General features: G+C 38.9%; 1 long non-coding RNA gene across 1 annotated transcript; it reads left to right on the plus strand.

Annotated features, from left to right (window-relative positions):
- Positions 1 to 2863: 2863 nt before the first annotated feature.
- On the plus strand, positions 2864 to 6915 carry LOC141573059 (uncharacterized). Its single transcript, XR_012498626.1, has 3 exons — positions 2864 to 4053; positions 4846 to 5060; positions 6579 to 6915. It is a non-coding gene; the product is annotated as an uncharacterized LOC141573059 (long non-coding RNA).
- The last annotated feature ends 357 nt before the right edge of the window (positions 6916 to 7272 follow it).

The following is a 7272-nucleotide window of genomic DNA, read 5'->3' on the forward strand; positions in this document are numbered from 1 at the left end:
TATTTCTTGGAATGGTATCTGTGGGATTTTGTTTGAGGTCGGGGTTGAAAGTATGTTCATCCAGAAGGAGTTGTGATTGCTTCTGCCAGGTGCCTGCGAACACCATCAACCTGGGATCATGTTAAACAACATTTTCATCTGAGTATTTCACATCCCAGAGGCAGTTTGATCGGGGAGATCTGGAAAAGAAACCATCAAGACTTAAAGCGCTATCATTTGAAAAAAAATAAAATGGATGGTTTAAACAACAGAGAAGAGAGAGCAGAACTGATGGACTGGAAGAGAGATCCGACGGAGTTGTGCAGGCAAAGACAAAGACATGGAAAATATGAAGAAAGAGGCATCTGGAGCTATATGAGAAGAACTGAGCTACAACTGATGGGAATTGTAGATGGAAGTAGAAAGTCACAGGGCAATAGGTGAAGAGAAAATGGCTGGGAAATTTTCCTAAGTTGTTGAAAGATAGCCTTTCTCAGATTCAGGAAGCCAAACAAACTGCTATTAAATGGGAAATCAACCTGTAAATAGAAAAAAAATAAAGCGCTCCAGGAGATCCACAGGTACGACTATAGGAAAGACTATCCAAATTTTTCGTTGTTTGCCGAATCTATAACAATCTATTCAGAAAACCCAAGAGATTGGAACAAACAAGACTAATAAGAGGTTTCGATAAAGTGAGCAGATACAAGATCAAAATACAAGAATCAAAGGCTTTGCCATGTGCTAGCCATGAGCAATGAGAACATTTTTAAAAGATTCTGTTCACCACAGCAACAAACACGATAAAATAAAATAAGAAAGGTATGTGACCTTTATGTAGAAACTATAAAACTTTCTTAACAAACCTTTAAAAGCAAACTGAACAAATGGTGATAAATACCCTGTCCTTAGACAGGAAGACCCAATATTGTAAGGTTTTCTATTTTCCCAAAATTTATATATAAGTTCAAAATGTTTCAACAGGATTTTCTTCAAACTTGACAAGCTCATCCTAAAATTCCCGAAGGAGAGTAAAAACACAAAATTAGCCATGCCAATTTTGAAAACAAAACAGAAAGAGATTTGCCCAATCAAATATCAAAACATGTTATAAAGCCACGATTATTAAAAGGGCATGGTATTTTTTATACCAATACATAAATAAATAGAAAAATCAATCAAGGATAGAATAGGTATCAGAAACCGACGTGTGTGTATTGAAATTCAGTACATAATGAAATTTGCCTGCCAAATCATTGGATAGATCATTAATAAGTGTTGTTAGAATGTAGCCTTTCTACTTGGAAAAACTAAGTTTGGTTTTAACTTCAAACCACTAACACAAGTTAAATCCAATTAGATTAAATATGAACATAAAAACACTCAAAAGTGTTTTTAAAAAATGTTATATATGGACCTATATCTAATGACCTTACATATGTGAAACCTTTTTAATTAACCCATAAAAAACTAAAAGTCATAAAGGAAAAGGTTTAATTTTGATTATATTCAAATGTAATACTTTAAATAAAAAAAATCTATATAACGATAAGACAGAAAAACAATTTTATGGAAAGAAAAGCATAATGGGCAATTCAGGACTGGATTGACTGAGAAACATGAGATGCTCAGACTCACTAAGAATCAGAGAAATGTGGGGCGGCCGGATGGCTCAGCTGGGTAGAGCACGAGCTCTGAACAACAGTGTTGCCGGTTCGATTCCCACATGGGCCAGGGAGCTGCACCCTCCACAACTAGATTGAAGACAACAAGCTGCTGCTGAGCTTCTGCAGGGGTGACCTGCAGGGCTCAGTTGGTTAGAGCGAGAGCTCTCAACAACAAAGTTGCTGGTTCAATTCCCTATGGGATGGTGGGCTGCACCCCCTGCAACTAAGGATTGAAAAGGGCAACTAGACTTGGAGCAGAGTTGCGCCCTCCACAACTAGATTGAAGGACAACAACTTGGAGCTGATGGGCCCTGGAGAAATACACTGTTCCCCAATATTCCCCAATAAAAAAATTTAAAAAAAGAATCAGAGAAATGCAATTTCTTTTCAACATTGAGCTAATCTCACCCACAAGAATAACAAAATTTTTAAGTGATGACAAGAGTTGGCAAAGATAATGGAAAAGGCAGATGTTGCTGGTAAGTATATATTTTGAAAGGGCAATTTTGCTCTGTTAATATTTTTAAGATGCATTCCCTACTACCTAGCAATCCCATGTCCTAGTATTTATCCTGAAGAACCTCACACGTGTGCACTAAGTGCGTGAATGCAAGGATTTTCAATGCAGCAAAGTTTATAACAGGAAAAACAACCTGGAAACAAACTAATGTCCACTAGCAGGGAAACAGTTGTGTAAACTGTGATATACCCATTCTATCTGTGATATACCCATAATATAGAATACTTCAGAAAAATAATGAGACTGATCTTTATGCTCTGACACGGAGAGAGCTCTAAATCATACTGTTAAGTTGGGGCAGAAGGGGAGAAGGCAGTTTGAAGATTGTTCGGTGTTTGTGTAGAGATACACATAATACAATTACATGTTTTCAATTTAGGAAAGCAAATACATAGAAAAAGTTCTCAGATACTGTGTTTCCCCAAAAATAAGACCTAGCCGGACAATCAGTTCTAATGCGTCTTTTGGAGCAAAAATTAATATAAGACCTGGTCTTATTTTACTGTAAGACTGGGTCTTATATAATATAACATAAGACCAGGTAATATAATATAATATAATATAATATAATATAATATAATATAATATAATATAATATAATATAATATAATATAATACCAGGTAATATAACATAGTATAATGTAATATAATACCAGGTCTTATATTAATTTTTGCTCCAAAAGACGCATTAGAGCTGATTGTCCAGCTAGGTCTTATTTTCGGGGAAACAGGGTACACACCACTTCCCTCTGGGGAGTGTACTTGGATAGTGTGGATGGGATGTTGGGGATGTGAATTGGTGACTTTATCTGTAATTTTTTCATTTGTATAAGGAAAACATACTCATGAATTAATGTGAAATTTATCTTTTTTGATTGAAAGCTAATGCAAAGTATAAAAACCCATTTTTTGCAAAAAGCTAAATTACAGATATACTCTTCTCTGCAACAAAACTTTGCAGTGGAATTATTTCAGTCATGAGCTGCCTTTCCAACGCGTTCAATTTATCAAGAGTCTGTTTACACACATTTTCTCTCCTCTATCTGTGCTATACAAAGCAAAATATATCTCCTCATTGGAAAGTGGTGAGAGTGGCAGTAAACCCAGAATTAATATAGGGGTGTGGTCCTTGCGTACAGGTGTGATATTATTCGGTCTCTATTTGTTCACCTTCAACTCTTTATAGATGAGGACTAAGCTTTGGAACCAGGCAGAATTCTGCCCTTTCATGACTTTGGGACCTCCGATTAATTACCTAATCTCTAAATTTCAGGTTCCACTTTTCTCAACATCAGGATAACACCTACTTCAAAGTAAACAAGATGTTAAAAGTGAAATTATTTAACATAATGCCTGATTGTACCGAGTGAGTGGAAGACCTTGAAAAGTCAAGCATGCCACTTAACAGTGTAAACTTGAGCAAAGTAATTCAACCTCTCTGGGTCTCAGTTTCCTCATCTGTGAAATGGGTATAACAGTATTTTCCTTAGACATATGAAGGTTTCTCTGTATCATAAATGTAATGAATAATTCCATATGTGGACCATAACAATTATCATGCCAGGCTTTGTTTCCCTTCCTTCCCGTGTTCCTCTCCCTTCTCAGGCAGCTTTTGCATTTCCTAGCTGACTCGGCAGATGGAGCAGTTGACTTGCACAGTAAGCCTCGGCCCAGCTGGCCTGAGGCCTGTCCCCACAATGCAGCTGTCCTGTGCTGCTTTCACTGGAGACAAACCTGCATTCCTTCCTGAAAGTTCGTCAGCCCAGGGAAACAGCCTTGGCAGAAGGCAGCAACAGCAGTGTCGAAATACAGTCTGAGGTTTCCTATAAACACCCAGTCACCTGGAAGCCCCACAGGTGCAAAGTCAGTTTTCCAGGCCTGCGACAGGTAAGCCAAATATCCATTGCTTTTCTGCAGGCTTTGGGCAAGTTTCAGGGGTACTTCTTTAAGGACCGGCTTCTTATCAATTACTATTCTGTCTGTAAGGAAGACTTTGTTAATTACCCGGCTCTCATGAAAACTTTTTTGGCTTTTGGAATCAAGGAGACTATATTGGCTCCCCATGTTTTGGTCTACTTGGGTGAAGGGAAGTGGGTGTTCTCGGTTGCATATCCTGTAAGATAGGATACCTAGAGGCAACTTCTTCTACGGGGCCCCCTTTCCCATGCCAGTCCGCAGAAGTTTATGAGCTTGAATCCAACATCCAGCTTTCTAGGATCCAACAAACATCGCCTGGCCTGCCCTGCTCCAAGAAGCTGGGTAAGCGCTGGACCCACATGGGGACCAGAGGATTGAGTTCAGGACACCTGTGTTACAGCAACAGGATGTCCAGCACATGTCACAACAACGTGCCAGGGCAGAACCCCAGCAGTAATATCCCAGAACACAGTTTTCATATGATTCCAGCACAGCAGAGTTGCTGGGGGCTGAAAGTTCAATTTGAACAGCACTTTGCAACCCTATCAGACCCAATGCCCCGCTGTATAAGAAATATTGTGTAAATCTCCCCTATAGTATCCTTACGTGAAATGCAGATACAACTTATCTACTCAGGTAATAGTTTCATCAATCTAATGTCCTAACAGTAATATAAAGAACAGATAAAAGCAAAGTCATAAGAAATTAATATGTATTTTTTTAAAAGAAGTGAGCCTTTATTTCCTTGTTTCACAAATAAAGCTGGCTGTGCTTTACATATTTCAATATGAAATACATATTTCAATATGACAATGCTGAGACACAACTATAGATAGAAGACATAAGGAAGTCCCATGCTTATGCCCGCTCCAGACTCACTCAAGTACGGTAACCACGAACGCAGAGAAGTGTTGGTGACCCGGTACTACAAGCTGCATTGCACTGGTGAATAACTTTCTGTTAAGTTCCAACCAACTGTAAGTATATTTCCTTAATTTACATAGAATTATTGTAGAGTAAAGCCATGAAAGATAAGTTGTGTTTATACATAAAACAGAGTTAGGTTCTAGGCTCATTACTTGTGACAATTTCTCCTTCACCGCCTACACACACACACACACACACACACACACACACACGCATCATTCGTAATTTCCTAAATAACCCCTAGGAGGCAGTATTGCCATTGTTGAGAACACTGGTGTGCCCCAGGGAGGCCAAAGGTGCACCAAGGTTCGAGGAGTGCCGTTAGCTGCCTCCTAGAAACCATCAGATTCTCCAGGTAATTCCTTAACACTTCTCCCAAGATTTTGGCACAGGTGGTGTCAGATTTGATACAACGCAGAGTGGAGACCTATCACAGGTGGCTCTGTGCTGGATTCTGTATGACAATGCAGCTAGTATCTCAGACCTTGGACAGACGACACTGCAGCCCACTACAGTCAGCCTGGGAAATGCAGGTGAAAAAGAGGCACCTGGTTCATTCCCTGAGCCACCTTCCACCCCACTGCACGTTGCCAGGCGATGGAGGAATGGCCTAGAAGCCAGGCCCATAGCAGATCCCCATACAACAGGGCTGGCCCAGCTCTGCATCAGCCTCTGTGATGATTTGGGAATCCAGGGTGTCAGGGGGCTCCTGGTTTGGTCTCTAGTTAGCTGAATGTTCTGGTTACTTGACAGTTAATTCACAAGCCTGTTTGCTTCGATCCTTGTAAAACTCTTCTAAAATTTATGAACTCGACCTTCACTAAAACAATTGTTTATTAGTAGGCAAAATTCCTTTTTCTTTCCTGTCTTTTCCAATTTCTCATAATGCGGCTATAATATTTCTATGTTAGTACAAACATATCTAGTAAACACACACGTCCAGTTTCCCGGCTTATGAATAGTACACACCAGGGCACGGAGTTTTGTTTAACTTTAAGGATACTGCAATTCGGGCTCCTCTTTCTGAACAGTTCTCACCATGAAAGGTGCCTAGGCAGGCATCAAAGATTGTGTTTACTGTGGATTCTGATCTCAGGAAATCTCCTGAAAGAGTAATTGATATTTTTTGTTTCAGTTGTTATGTATTTTTCTACTACAATAGTTTTTTTCTCCTACAATAAATGTAGTGTGTACTGTGTCAGTTGAGGGTCTCTGAGAAGCAGATGCAAAGACGAAATTCAATGTATGAGATTCTGTTAGAGGAAAGGCCTGTGGGAGAAAGCCAGGACTGGCTGAGAGCAGGGAGGCCACGATGTGGGATGTGCGTATAATCCCAAGTACAGGTTGGTGTAATTATGTAGCTAATTAAATGTTGACTGAATCTATGAACTCATGAGTACCATGAAAAAGGAAAACAAAATTAAACACTTTGAAGACACTTGGTAAAAACAAATACGTCTTCACTAAAACGTATTTTTGATCAAATCAGATATGGGTAAGATCGCTGTAAAAGTTTAGGGGAAATTTATTAATATTTAGTAGAATTCTACACTTTCGTTGTGTTGCAGTGTTTCTGCAGTTTAAAGAAACTAAAACTGGAAATCATTGCCAATACATTCAGGATGTGATTTGTGCGAAACAAATGATAAAGAGCTCTAATCAATGGATCCTATGCAAAGAAAAGATGATAGGCTTACATCACAAGACTGGTGTGAGTATACATGTCTATTCTTTAAGCTGAATGAAAATGTTTGCTTTTTTAGAAGTCTGTAATTTGATGGGTTTTCTCAATTAGCCAGCCAACTGCTCCTGACCGTGGGAGGTTTCTACATTTATTAACGCAGTACAACTTCATTTGCCACTAATTCTTACATGTAGGATAATAAAGAATAAAAACAAGGTGTTCCTGAGATGGAGAGAGTGTGTGAAAGTCAATTTAGGGTTACGGTTATGTTTTCTCTTTCCATAAATATTTGTTAAGAATGGTTTTAGGACCTTGCCAAAATCATAGATGGCCTCCTTTGATTTCACATCTATATTTTGCAAAGCTTTATACACATTATATGGCATAAATTTCTCAACCCCCAAAGGATAGAAATCAGCCTAAGAGTTTTTCTACTGTCCATATACTCTCTACCTAAGACATACTAGGGATTATTCACCTATCACCTATATTACCCTCTGCTGAAGAAAAGATTGGTTTTAAATTTTGATTCAACAAAGACCCACCTCCATCCCCAAGCTATTTCGTGTGGTTAATTC

Source organism: Rhinolophus sinicus, linkage group LG09 (assembly GCF_036562045.2).
Source record: "Rhinolophus sinicus isolate RSC01 linkage group LG09, ASM3656204v1, whole genome shotgun sequence".
Classification (NCBI taxonomy): Eukaryota; Metazoa; Chordata; class Mammalia; order Chiroptera; family Rhinolophidae; genus Rhinolophus; species Rhinolophus sinicus.